We start from the raw sequence: 13,082 nt of genomic DNA, 5'->3' as shown, positions 1-13,082 counted from the left end.
CTAACTATTCGGCTATACCGTGTCGATACAATATTCCCCGATCCTCCGTGCCGCTAATATATTGCTCGGTTGTCGGTCGCTGCATCAACTGACTCATCACTCCGACCAAATAGCGAAGGTCAGGTCGGGTGATAGTTAAATATATAAGGCTTCCAACAATTTGTCGGAACCATTGATCATTGTAGGCCGCTCCTAACTCGGGACGTAGCTTCAGGTTTTTGTTGAAGGGAGTAGGGACGTATCGACAATCCGTTGTCGTGAAGATCCGTCACTACGCGCGGATCGTGAGGCGGAACCGTCGGGGTTCTGGACCAGAAGGATTTAGAGTCGATACAAGCTTTGGCGAGAAAGTACTTAAGATAGATTGGGAAAGAGAGAAGTTGAGATTAAACGATTGAGAAAGATCGATTGAACTTTTTATCTTTGGATTTAAGAAACAAGTTACACCATCAATTTGATAACGAATTTCTTCTTCTTAATTTCATAATAAAAAAAACCATGTTTTTTCTCCTCCCCCTTCCCTCTTTTATAGATGCTCTCATGCATATGATGCATGTGAGGGTACAAGACATGCATAAATTGCATGTTTGCCATTTGGCGCTTAAGTATTACATGTGGTGCATGATAACCATGTCACTCATTTTAGCTCTCATGTATGAGAATTTACATGTAAAAGTACAATGATAGAAATATAATTTCAACTAAATAGCATGGCTTAATGGTAAGCCAATTGACTCCTAACTTGGAGGTGCAAGGTTTGAATCCTTACTTGCCCTCCTTGTATATGTAAATATGTATATATATTTATATATTTATTTATCTAATCGCCGGTTCGCCGGATACCGGATGTCGTCGGTTACCGCTGCCGCTGCCGGATGCCGCTGGATCACCGTTGCCGGATTGCCGCCGGATCACCGTCGTCGGTTTGCCGTCGAATGCCGCCGGTTCACCGGCTCCATCGCCGGTCCGGTTTTGGTTGGCCAAAACCCTTTATGAGTAGCTAGCCCACCTCCACTCTTAGTTCAAGTTACCTTGAACTCTCTATGCTCCACACATAGATACAAAGATAATATCTTTTGCTCCACCTTATATATGATGAGAGCTGTATTTGTCGTGCCTATGTGGGATATCTCACAATTTTCTCCTTTCCTTTTACAAACTTTATACCCTCATATCTTGACATTTAGTTGTCCGTTTCTCGTGTACTAAAGTGCATTCGAAACCTCCATCATTTTGTACTTAGATATTAAATCTATTTAAAATGTTATCTTGACAATTATTGTACTACGTGATTCATACTCGATTTCGTACGTTTTATGGGATTTTCACACTATTGCCGAAAATCTTCACGACACCGTCATACCGAACTTCTACAGCATATTCAATACATAATGTCGTTGAGACAATAACATGTCATCGGGGGTGTGGATCACTTCAATCCCGAGAAAGTAGTGAAGGTCCCCCAAGTCCTTCATCTCGAATGCGTCTGACAGCTGGGACTTTACTTGGCCAATTTCAGCAAAGTCGGGTCCGGTGACGACCAACTCGTCGACGTACAGTAGAATGCATACCGGACCTTTCGGACTTTTCTGAAATGAACAATGAAGAGTCAGACTTGGAGGCTGCAAACCCCATCTTACACAATCAATGCATGATCTTCGAGTTCCAAGCACAGGGGGCTTGCTTACGGTTGTAAAGCGACTTCTTCAGTCTACATACTGCCGACTTGTTCTTCAAGATCACCTTGAAGAAACATGTTCATGTCCATCTAGTGGAGATGCCACCCCCTTGCCGTTGCGATTGCCAGCACCACATGAACCGATGACATCGTCATCTTCGCTGCCGGTGCGAAGGTCTCATCGTAGTCAATTCTGTGGGTCTGTGCATATCCCTTGGCCACCAGTTGGGCCTTGTACTGGTTGACTGAACCGTCGGCATTGTATTTCACCTTATACACCCACTTACATCCAATCGGTTTGCAGTTTCGAGGAGGGTCAACTAAGTCCCATGTCTCGTTGGAATCAAGTGCCCGCATTTCTTCCTCCATGGGCAAACGCCATTTAGCATCCTGTGATGCCTCCGCTTAGCTCTCCGACTCGCGGACTTCCGCCACCTTCGTCATGTACGCATAATGGTGCGCCATGTACTCGTTATAACCATACTGGATCAACTACTTCTTGTGGCGAGTCGATCGGCGGATCTTCTCATTTGCTGATTTTAGGGCCCTCTTGGTTGCATCCGACCTCAACTCTTGAGGTCGGTCTTCCCTCCAGTTGGTGTCGGATTCTCCCATATCGATCCGATTCTAGATGTAGACCGTTGTTCAAACCGCTTCGGCCCAGTAAAACTTGGGCATGGTCTTCTCCTCAAGCATTGCCCGTGTTGCTTCGACAATCGACCGATTTTTTCGTTCAGCTACGTCATTCTGCTCCGGCGTTTATGTCTACAGCTGAATTCTCGCCGAATTCCCATCTGTTGTAGATAACAATTGAACTAGCGGAAAAGTATTCTTTTGCGTCGTCTAACTGCAGGCACTTGATCTTTCTTTCTATTTCCTTTTCTACCAGACTTTTTAGGTTCTAGAAACAGTCGAAGTCTTCACTCTTCTTTTCGATCAAGTAGATCCAATTGTGCCGGCTATATAGTCGTCGATGAAAGAGACGAAGTATTGACTTCCGCCTAGGCTCACATTATTTGTCAGTCCCCATATTTCCCAATGTATTAAGTCGAGCTTATTCCGGCTCCGATTTCACTCGTTGGGGAAGCCTTCTGACCACTAAATTTCAGCAATCCGAAAACTACTTGATCGTTTGCAGCTCTTGAAGCCTTTGATAGTTGACGTGGCCGATCCGCTTATGCCATCAGTCAACGTCCGACTCGACTCTTTGTCTTTTGGCGAACAGTGCAGTGCCTGTGCCATTTGGGTCGAGGATGAACATCCTCCCTTCCCGGCACCCTTGCGCGATGATTTGGGCTTCCTCTTCGATGAAGCACCCTAGGTGGGTGAACCGGATTTACATCCCTTGATCAACGATCTGCCCGACCGACAACAAGTTTTTCGTTATTGTCAGAATGTGCAGTAAGTTCATAAGTATTCGCTTCTGTCCGACATGTTCGATCGGATGCAAGGTGTCGTCTCTGATTTCGACGACTCCCGGTTGTTCTGTTTCTCCAGGTAGGAGAACCACTATGTGGCTCGTCATATGATTTGACGCTCCAGAGTCGACATACCACACCTCATTTGGTTTCAAGGTGCTCTTCTTCATTGAACTTGCCTTGTGCTTCATCACAAAGGTTGGGCCCTTTTTAGTTTTGGCTCCTTCCGACCCTTCGGCATATTGTGAACGCTGTCAATTTCCATGTTCGGCTCTACCGAATCCGGATTTGTCCAAATCGGCGCACTTCTTCCAGCACTCACTCTCTCTATGGCCCTTCCAGCAACAATACTAGCATTCCGTTTCGGCCTTTGCTTGCCGGTTCTGGCGCCCCTTTGACCCCCCCCTGCTTGTGGAGGGTCCATAACTGTTGTCGGCACCACCTATGTGCCTTCTTTCCTACTCTTGTTGGCCGCCACCATTGCGTGCAAATCCACCTCGTCCTCCACATCCACTGGGCCTATCTACCTCCGTGTACAGCACCAGTTGTCGGATTGTGTGCTCCTTGACGCAACCGCGTGGTTTTCTTCGACCAAAAGCATTGATTGTAGGTCAAAAAATGACAGTGGCTTCTCCAAATCGCCGTCCGGATCAGCCCGTACCTTTGCGCTAGGCCACCAAGGCAGATCTGCACCATTTCATCTTCGTCCACCGTCATGTTGATGGACCCCAAGGCGTCACAAATCTCCTTGATCTTTGTGGTGTAGTCGATCACCGTCATATCCCTTTGTCGAATATTGTTGAGCTCTTGCCGGAGCTGCAACTTTCGGGCCGTTGTACTTGCGGCAAAAATCTTTTTTAGATTTTCTCGAGCCTCCTTTGGCGTCCTCGCATCCCGAATGTAGCCGAGCATCTACGTGTGCACACAGGATGCAAGGCAGTACAAGACTCGGCTTGTTGCTTGCTCCCACACTGGAAAATCCTTGTGTGTTGAACCCGGCACTACTTCGTTCACTCCTTCCACATAACTCCAGTAGTCGTGCCTTAGCAAGTATTGGCGCATATTGTAGGACCAAGACGCGTAGTTGCTCCTGTCAAGCTTTTCTGTCGAAGTCAGCTTGCCATGCTTCTGTCCATTTTCTTCTTCTTGTCTGTTCTCAACCGGGTGTTAGGGTTTGTCTGTGTTTGAGCGTTTGTCAACAACAAAGGATTCTCAACCCTCGCGCTCTGATACCATGTAAAGATTAGTGTGCGGAAGTTAAACAGACACAACCGGCTTAGCCGGACAGTAACAGAGAACGGTAAACACTAAGAACAATGGAGAGAGAGAGAGAGTACACAAGCGAGACAGAGAGAGCAGAACAGTAAAACTCAAATTCAAAATAACACTCTGTACATACAAATGTGCTCAAAGACCACTTTTATACAAGTCCTTAAAAGGACCGACATGTACTTCAATGCTCATAACTGAGTGACAGACATTAACTCCCAAACTATCCACTAGGCTAGGATTGTAGGCCTCTAACGGCCTACCAGCTCACCGATCCGATCCGGGCCTAGCCGATTCGGTCTTCACCCGATCCGGCCCATGTTGAGCTTGCTTCTCAACAAAACATGACCTAATTAATGCTTCAATCTCTGACTGCTTTTTTCAGATCAAAACTGTTGATACACTAAAAATATCTAGACTTCTCCAAGCTGGTGGATAGTTCCATGTCGAGGGCAGAAATTTTACCACATGAAAATAAAAAAAGTGCACATTCAAGATTCGTAAAATAAATTCTAAACATAATTAAACTCAATGAGATAAGCCTAGGTATTTACAATTTGGATACATTACTCAAAGACAAGCAGATGTTGTTATATCTTGCACAATGGGATTACCTTTCTGGACCTAGAATGTCATTGTCATTCTATGTAAAGAAGAACGGTATCAGTTTCCTGACATTTTTCATTCTCACAAACATTTATGCTAATAAAAATAAATTAACTTCATTAGATCACATAAATATTCATAATTCAAATCCACACACAAAGAAACAGATATCTCTTTCTAATCTTGTATCATATGAGTAGCTTTTCTGATAGAATCTAGATGAAAGATAGCAAAAAACTTTTAAAGATTCAAGATTTAATAATGTCAAGGATTAACTCATTAACTCATTAACTCATGATATATGATAGATCTACTTGTCCCCGGGCGTCTCAGGTAAAAAGCAAGGATCCGAGGCAACTTGATTACAATGGAAATCATTTAGTAAATGATATAATTAATGTACCATTCTAGCCCTTTGCTACAAATAAAGAAACATGTTGCAATGCTCATCGACATTTGACCATTATTTTGCAATCTATGCGTATTTTTTGAAATTGTATCCGGTTATCCAAACTATAATTGTTGGTGTACTAATTTGTCGTACCAATGTTGACGAATAACCACAACCAAAGATACTGCTTCTTGTTGTCCCGAACAACATAACATAATGTTTTGTCCAATTTCATTTGAAACCTCTACCATTAATCGAATAATGGGATTAAGTTTAGAAATTGATGTTAGGAGAGAAAAATCAAAGTAATGTTTGTCATGAATCCTTCAAACATAATATTTACTATTTTGTCAATTGTACATTATCTTAACATCTACTTTAGGTCTTGAGTTTTTGAGTTGTCAAACAGTTAACACATGATATGCGTCCGAAATTTGATATATGATATTGTCGTTTCCATTGCCGGGAGTTGAACCCGGGTCTCTCGGGTGAGAGCCGAGTATCCTAACCAACTAGACTACAATGGATCACATTTTGTGTGCTTTTTATCGTAACAATCATAGATTCGTAATACATAATATTTATATATTGCTTAATCTAGGATCCAAACCAACTCGACTACAATGGAATTCATTTAGTAAATGATTTAGTTAATGTAATATTCTAGTGGTTTACTTCAAATATAAAAACATGGTGCAATGCTCATCGACAATTGACCAATAGTATGCAATCTATGCGTATTGTTTGAAATTGTATTGTGATATCCAAACTATAATTGTTGGTGTACTAATTTGTCGTACCAATGTTGACGATTAACCAAAACCAGTATTTTCGTTTCCATTGCCGGGAGTTGAACCCGGGTCTCTCGGGTGAGAGCCGAGTATCCTAACCAACTAGACTACAATGGATCACATTTTGTGTGCTTTTTATCGTAATAATCAGTGATTCGTAATAAATAATATTTATATATTGCTTAAACAAGCATCCGAACCATCTAGACTACAATGGAATTCATTTAGTAAATGATTTAGTTAATGTAATATTCTAGTGCTTTACTTCAAATATAGAAACATGATGCAATGCTCATCGACAGTTGACCAATAGTCTGCGATCTATGCGTATTGTTTGAAATTGTATTGTGATATCCAAACTATAATTGTTGGTGTACTAATTTGTCGCACCAATGTTGACGATTAACCAAAACCAAATATACTGCTTCTTGTTGTCCCGAACAACATAATGTTGTCCCTAACCAAATACATTACAATGGCTCCTATCTTGTGTATAGATATATTGCAATCATAGATTAGTAATAAATAATATTTACATATTTCGTAACCATCAACAAGAAACTGAGGATTACTCTCACACACGCTCGTTTTTAACATTTAATCATTTCAAGGGGTTTTATCGATGGGACATTACATAATGATCTATGATGTATCTAGTTTTTCCAAAGCCTATTGTTGTACCCCAGAGCCTCGTGTACAAAACAAGGATCCGAACCAACTAGACTACAATAGAATTGATTCAGTACATGAATTAGTTAATATAATATTCTAGAGCTTTGCTTCAAATAAAGAACTATGACGCAATGTTGATCGAGAGTTCACCATTATTCTACAATCTATGCGTATTTCGGGAAACTCCATGAAGTTATCCTAACTATAATTGTCGGTGTACTAATTTGTCGTAACCATGTTGACAAATAACCACGACTAAATATATTGTTTCTTCTTGTCCCGAACAACCTAATGTTTTGTCAAATTTTCATTTGAAACCTCTCCTATTAATTGAATAATGGGATTAAGTTTGCAAGCATCCACAAAAAACTGAGGATTATTCTAACACACTTTCATTTTTAACATTTAGTAATGTCAAGGGTTTTTATCGATGCCACATTAACTCATGATATATGATAGATCTACTTGTACCAGGACGTGTCAGGTAAAAAGCAAGGATCCGAGGCAACTTGATTACAATGGAATTCATTTAATAAATGAAATAGTTAATGTACCATTCTAGACCTTTGTTACAAATAAAGAAACATGGTGCAATGCTCATCGACATTTGACCATTATTTTGCAATCTATGCGTATTTTTTGAAATTGTATCCGGTTATCCAAACTATAATTGTTGGTGTACTAATTTGTCGTACCAATGTTGACGAATAACCACAACCAAAGATACTGCTTCTTGTTGTCCCGAACAACATAACATAATGTTTTGTCCAATTTCATTTGAAACCTCTACCATTAATCGAATAATGGGATTAAGTTTAGAAATTGATGTTAGGAGAGAAAAATCAAAGTAATGTTTGTCATGAATCCTTCAAACATAATATTTACTATTTTGTCAATTGTACATTATCTTAACATCTACTTTAGGTCTTGAGTTTTTGAGTTGTCAAACAGTTAACACATGATATGCGTCCGAAATTTGATATATGATATTGTCGTTTCCATTGCCGGGAGTTGAACCCGGGTCTCTCGGGTGAGAGCCGAGTATCCTAACCAACTAGACTACAATGGATCACATTTTGTGTGCTTTTTATCGTAACAATCATAGATTCGTAATACATAATATTTATATATTGCTTAATCTAGGATCCAAACCAACTCGACTACAATGGAATTCATTTAGTAAATGATTTAGTTAATGTAATATTCTAGTGGTTTACTTCAAATATAAAAACATGGTGCAATGCTCATCGACAATTGACCAATAGTATGCAATCTATGCGTATTGTTTGAAATTGTATTGTGATATCCAAACTATAATTGTTGGTGTACTAATTTGTCGTACCAATGTTGACGATTAACCAAAACCAGTATTTTCGTTTCCATTGCCGGGAGTTGAACCCGGGTCTCTCGGGTGAGAGCCGAGTATCCTAACCAACTAGACTACAATGGATCACATTTTGTGTGCTTTTTATCGTAATAATCAGTGATTCGTAATAAATAATATTTATATATTGCTTAAACAAGCATCCGAACCATCTAGACTACAATGGAATTCATTTAGTAAATGATTTAGTTAATGTAATATTCTAGTGCTTTACTTCAAATATAGAAACATGATGCAATGCTCATCGACAGTTGACCAATAGTCTGCGATCTATGCGTATTGTTTGAAATTGTATTGTGATATCCAAACTATAATTGTTGGTGTACTAATTTGTCGCACCAATGTTGACGATTAACCAAAACCAAATATACTGCTTCTTGTTGTCCCGAACAACATAATGTTGTCCCTAACCAAATACATTACAATGGCTCCTATCTTGTGTATAGATATATTGCAATCATAGATTAGTAATAAATAATATTTACATATTTCGTAACCATCAACAAGAAACTGAGGATTACTCTCACACACGCTCGTTTTTAACATTTAATCATTTCAAGGGGTTTTATCGATGGGACATTACATAATGATCTATGATGTATCTAGTTTTTCCAAAGCCTATTGTTGTACCCCAGAGCCTCGTGTACAAAACAAGGATCCGAACCAACTAGACTACAATAGAATTGATTCAGTACATGAATTAGTTAATATAATATTCTAGAGCTTTGCTTCAAATAAAGAACTATGACGCAATGTTGATCGAGAGTTCACCATTATTCTACAATCTATGCGTATTTCGGGAAACTCCATGAAGTTATCCTAACTATAATTGTCGGTGTACTAATTTGTCGTAACCATGTTGACAAATAACCACGACTAAATATATTGTTTCTTCTTGTCCCGAACAACCTAATGTTTTGTCAAATTTTCATTTGAAACCTCTCCTATTAATTGAATAATGGGATTAAGTTTGCAAGCATCCACAAAAAACTGAGGATTATTCTAACACACTTTCATTTTTAACATTTAGTAATGTCAAGGGTTTTTATCGATGCCACATTAACTCATGATATATGATAGATCTACTTGTACCAGGACGTGTCAGGTAAAAAGCAAGGATCCGAGGCAACTTGATTACAATGGAATTCATTTAATAAATGAAATAGTTAATGTACCATTCTAGACCTTTGTTACAAATAAAGAAACATGGTGCAATGCTCATCGACATTTGACCATTATTTTGCAATCTATGCGTATTTTTTGAAATTGTATCCGGTTATCCAAACTATAATTGTTGGTGTACTAATTTGTCGTACCAATGTTGACGAATAACCACAACCAAAGATACTGCTTCTTGTTGTCCCGAACAACATAACATAATGTTTTGTCCAATTTCATTTGAAACCTCTACCATTAATCGAATAATGGGATTAAGTTTAGAAATTGATGTTAGGAGAGAAAAATCAAAGTAATGTTTGTCATGAATCCTTCAAACATAATATTTACTATTTTGTCAATTGTACATTATCTTAACATCTACTTTAGGTCTTGAGTTTTTGAGTTGTCAAACAGTTAACACATGATATGCGTCCGAAATTTGATATATGATATTGTCGTTTCCATTGCCGGGAGTTGAACCCGGGTCTCTCGGGTGAGAGCCGAGTATCCTAACCAACTAGACTACAATGGATCACATTTTGTGTGCTTTTTATCGTAACAATCATAGATTCGTAATACATAATATTTATATATTGCTTAATCTAGGATCCAAACCAACTCGACTACAATGGAATTCATTTAGTAAATGATTTAGTTAATGTAATATTCTAGTGGTTTACTTCAAATATAAAAACATGGTGCAATGCTCATCGACAATTGACCAATAGTATGCAATCTATGCGTATTGTTTGAAATTGTATTGTGATATCCAAACTATAATTGTTGGTGTACTAATTTGTCGTACCAATGTTGACGATTAACCAAAACCAGTATTTTCGTTTCCATTGCCGGGAGTTGAACCCGGGTCTCTCGGGTGAGAGCCGAGTATCCTAACCAACTAGACTACAATGGATCACATTTTGTGTGCTTTTTATCGTAATAATCAGTGATTCGTAATAAATAATATTTATATATTGCTTAAACAAGCATCCGAACCATCTAGACTACAATGGAATTCATTTAGTAAATGATTTAGTTAATGTAATATTCTAGTGCTTTACTTCAAATATAGAAACATGATGCAATGCTCATCGACAGTTGACCAATAGTCTGCGATCTATGCGTATTGTTTGAAATTGTATTGTGATATCCAAACTATAATTGTTGGTGTACTAATTTGTCGCACCAATGTTGACGATTAACCAAAACCAAATATACTGCTTCTTGTTGTCCCGAACAACATAATGTTGTCCCTAACCAAATACATTACAATGGCTCCTATCTTGTGTATAGATATATTGCAATCATAGATTAGTAATAAATAATATTTACATATTTCGTAACCATCAACAAGAAACTGAGGATTACTCTCACACACGCTCGTTTTTAACATTTAATCATTTCAAGGGGTTTTATCGATGGGACATTACATAATGATCTATGATGTATCTAGTTTTTCCAAAGCCTATTGTTGTACCCCAGAGCCTCGTGTACAAAACAAGGATCCGAACCAACTAGACTACAATAGAATTGATTCAGTACATGAATTAGTTAATATAATATTCTAGAGCTTTGCTTCAAATAAAGAACTATGACGCAATGTTGATCGAGAGTTCACCATTATTCTACAATCTATGCGTATTTCGGGAAACTCCATGAAGTTATCCTAACTATAATTGTCGGTGTACTAATTTGTCGTAACCATGTTGACAAATAACCACGACTAAATATATTGTTTCTTCTTGTCCCGAACAACCTAATGTTTTGTCAAATTTTCATTTGAAACCTCTCCTATTAATTGAATAATGGGATTAAGTTTGCAAGCATCCACAAAAAACTGAGGATTATTCTAACACACTTTCATTTTTAACATTTAGTAATGTCAAGGGTTTTTATCGATGCCACATTAACTCATGATATATGATAGATCTACTTGTACCAGGACGTGTCAGGTAAAAAGCAAGGATCCGAGGCAACTTGATTACAATGGAATTCATTTAATAAATGAAATAGTTAATGTACCATTCTAGACCTTTGTTACAAATAAAGAAACATGGTGCAATGCTCATCGACATTTGACCATTATTTTGCAATCTATGCGTATTTTTTGAAATTGTATCCGGTTATCCAAACTATAATTGTTGGTGTACTAATTTGTCGTACCAATGTTGACGAATAACCACAACCAAAGATACTGCTTCTTGTTGTCCCGAACAACATAACATAATGTTTTGTCCAATTTCATTTGAAACCTCTACCATTAATCGAATAATGGGATTAAGTTTAGAAATTGATGTTAGGAGAGAAAAATCAAAGTAATGTTTGTCATGAATCCTTCAAACATAATATTTACTATTTTGTCAATTGTACATTATCTTAACATCTACTTTAGGTCTTGAGTTTTTGAGTTGTCAAACAGTTAACACATGATATGCGTCCGAAATTTGATATATGATATTGTCGTTTCCATTGCCGGGAGTTGAACCCGGGTCTCTCGGGTGAGAGCCGAGTATCCTAACCAACTAGACTACAATGGATCACATTTTGTGTGCTTTTTATCGTAACAATCATAGATTCGTAATACATAATATTTATATATTGCTTAATCTAGGATCCAAACCAACTCGACTACAATGGAATTCATTTAGTAAATGATTTAGTTAATGTAATATTCTAGTGGTTTACTTCAAATATAAAAACATGGTGCAATGCTCATCGACAATTGACCAATAGTATGCAATCTATGCGTATTGTTTGAAATTGTATTGTGATATCCAAACTATAATTGTTGGTGTACTAATTTGTCGTACCAATGTTGACGATTAACCAAAACCAGTATTTTCGTTTCCATTGCCGGGAGTTGAACCCGGGTCTCTCGGGTGAGAGCCGAGTATCCTAACCAACTAGACTACAATGGATCACATTTTGTGTGCTTTTTATCGTAATAATCAGTGATTCGTAATAAATAATATTTATATATTGCTTAAACAAGCATCCGAACCATCTAGACTACAATGGAATTCATTTAGTAAATGATTTAGTTAATGTAATATTCTAGTGCTTTACTTCAAATATAGAAACATGATGCAATGCTCATCGACAGTTGACCAATAGTCTGCGATCTATGCGTATTGTTTGAAATTGTATTGTGATATCCAAACTATAATTGTTGGTGTACTAATTTGTCGCACCAATGTTGACGATTAACCAAAACCAAATATACTGCTTCTTGTTGTCCCGAACAACATAATGTTTTGTCCAATTTCATTTGAAACCTCTACCATTAATCAAATAATGGGATTAAGTTTAGAAATTGATGTTAGGAGAGAAAAATCAAAGTAATGTTCGTCATGAATCCTTCAAACATAATATTGACTATTTTGTTAATTGTACATTATGGTAACATCTACTTTAGGTCTTGAGTTTTTGAGTTGTCAAACAGTTAACACATGATATGCGTCCGAAATTTAATATATGATATTGTCGTTTCCATTGCCGGGAGTTGAACCCGGGTCTCTCGGGTGAGAGCCGAGTATCCTAACCAACTAGACTACAATGGATCACATTTTGTGTGCTTTTTATCGTAACAATCATTGATTCCTAATAAATAATATTTATATATTGCTTAAACAAGGATCCGAACCAACTAGACTACAATGGAATTCATTTAGTAAATGATTTAGTTAATGTAATATTCTAGTGCTTTACTTCAAAT

General features: G+C 37.9%; 9 non-coding genes across 9 annotated transcripts; all 9 read right to left on the bottom strand.

The window, feature by feature from the left end:
• Positions 1 to 5,816: 5,816 nt before the first annotated feature.
• Positions 5,817 to 5,889, bottom strand: TRNAE-CUC (transfer RNA glutamic acid (anticodon CUC)). Its single transcript has one exon. It is a non-coding gene; the product is annotated as a tRNA-Glu (tRNA).
• Positions 5,890 to 6,197: 308 nt separating this feature from the next.
• Positions 6,198 to 6,270, bottom strand: TRNAE-CUC (transfer RNA glutamic acid (anticodon CUC)). The gene has a single exon. It is a non-coding gene; the product is annotated as a tRNA-Glu (tRNA).
• A 1,551-nt stretch (positions 6,271 to 7,821) lies between these two features.
• Positions 7,822 to 7,894, bottom strand: TRNAE-CUC (transfer RNA glutamic acid (anticodon CUC)). The gene has a single exon. It is a non-coding gene; the product is annotated as a tRNA-Glu (tRNA).
• A 308-nt stretch (positions 7,895 to 8,202) lies between these two features.
• On the bottom strand, positions 8,203 to 8,275 carry TRNAE-CUC (transfer RNA glutamic acid (anticodon CUC)). Its single transcript has one exon. It is a non-coding gene; the product is annotated as a tRNA-Glu (tRNA).
• Positions 8,276 to 9,826: 1,551 nt separating this feature from the next.
• TRNAE-CUC (transfer RNA glutamic acid (anticodon CUC)) lies at positions 9,827 to 9,899 on the bottom strand. Its single transcript has one exon. It is a non-coding gene; the product is annotated as a tRNA-Glu (tRNA).
• Positions 9,900 to 10,207: 308 nt separating this feature from the next.
• TRNAE-CUC (transfer RNA glutamic acid (anticodon CUC)) lies at positions 10,208 to 10,280 on the bottom strand. Its single transcript has one exon. It is a non-coding gene; the product is annotated as a tRNA-Glu (tRNA).
• Positions 10,281 to 11,831: 1,551 nt separating this feature from the next.
• Positions 11,832 to 11,904, bottom strand: TRNAE-CUC (transfer RNA glutamic acid (anticodon CUC)). The gene has a single exon. It is a non-coding gene; the product is annotated as a tRNA-Glu (tRNA).
• A 308-nt stretch (positions 11,905 to 12,212) lies between these two features.
• Positions 12,213 to 12,285, bottom strand: TRNAE-CUC (transfer RNA glutamic acid (anticodon CUC)). Its single transcript has one exon. It is a non-coding gene; the product is annotated as a tRNA-Glu (tRNA).
• Positions 12,286 to 12,854: 569 nt separating this feature from the next.
• Positions 12,855 to 12,927, bottom strand: TRNAE-CUC (transfer RNA glutamic acid (anticodon CUC)). Its single transcript has one exon. It is a non-coding gene; the product is annotated as a tRNA-Glu (tRNA).
• Positions 12,928 to 13,082: the final 155 nt, after the last annotated feature.

The sequence above is a fragment of the Azolla caroliniana genome, unplaced genomic scaffold (genome assembly GCF_043228905.1).
Source record: "Azolla caroliniana isolate FFs.n. ecotype wild unplaced genomic scaffold, voAzoCaro1.0.p SCAF_10, whole genome shotgun sequence".
NCBI lineage: Eukaryota > Viridiplantae > Streptophyta > Polypodiopsida > Salviniales > Salviniaceae > Azolla > Azolla caroliniana.
The sequence above is the reverse complement of the archived record's forward strand: the minus strand, read 5'-3'. Positions and strand labels throughout refer to the sequence as shown.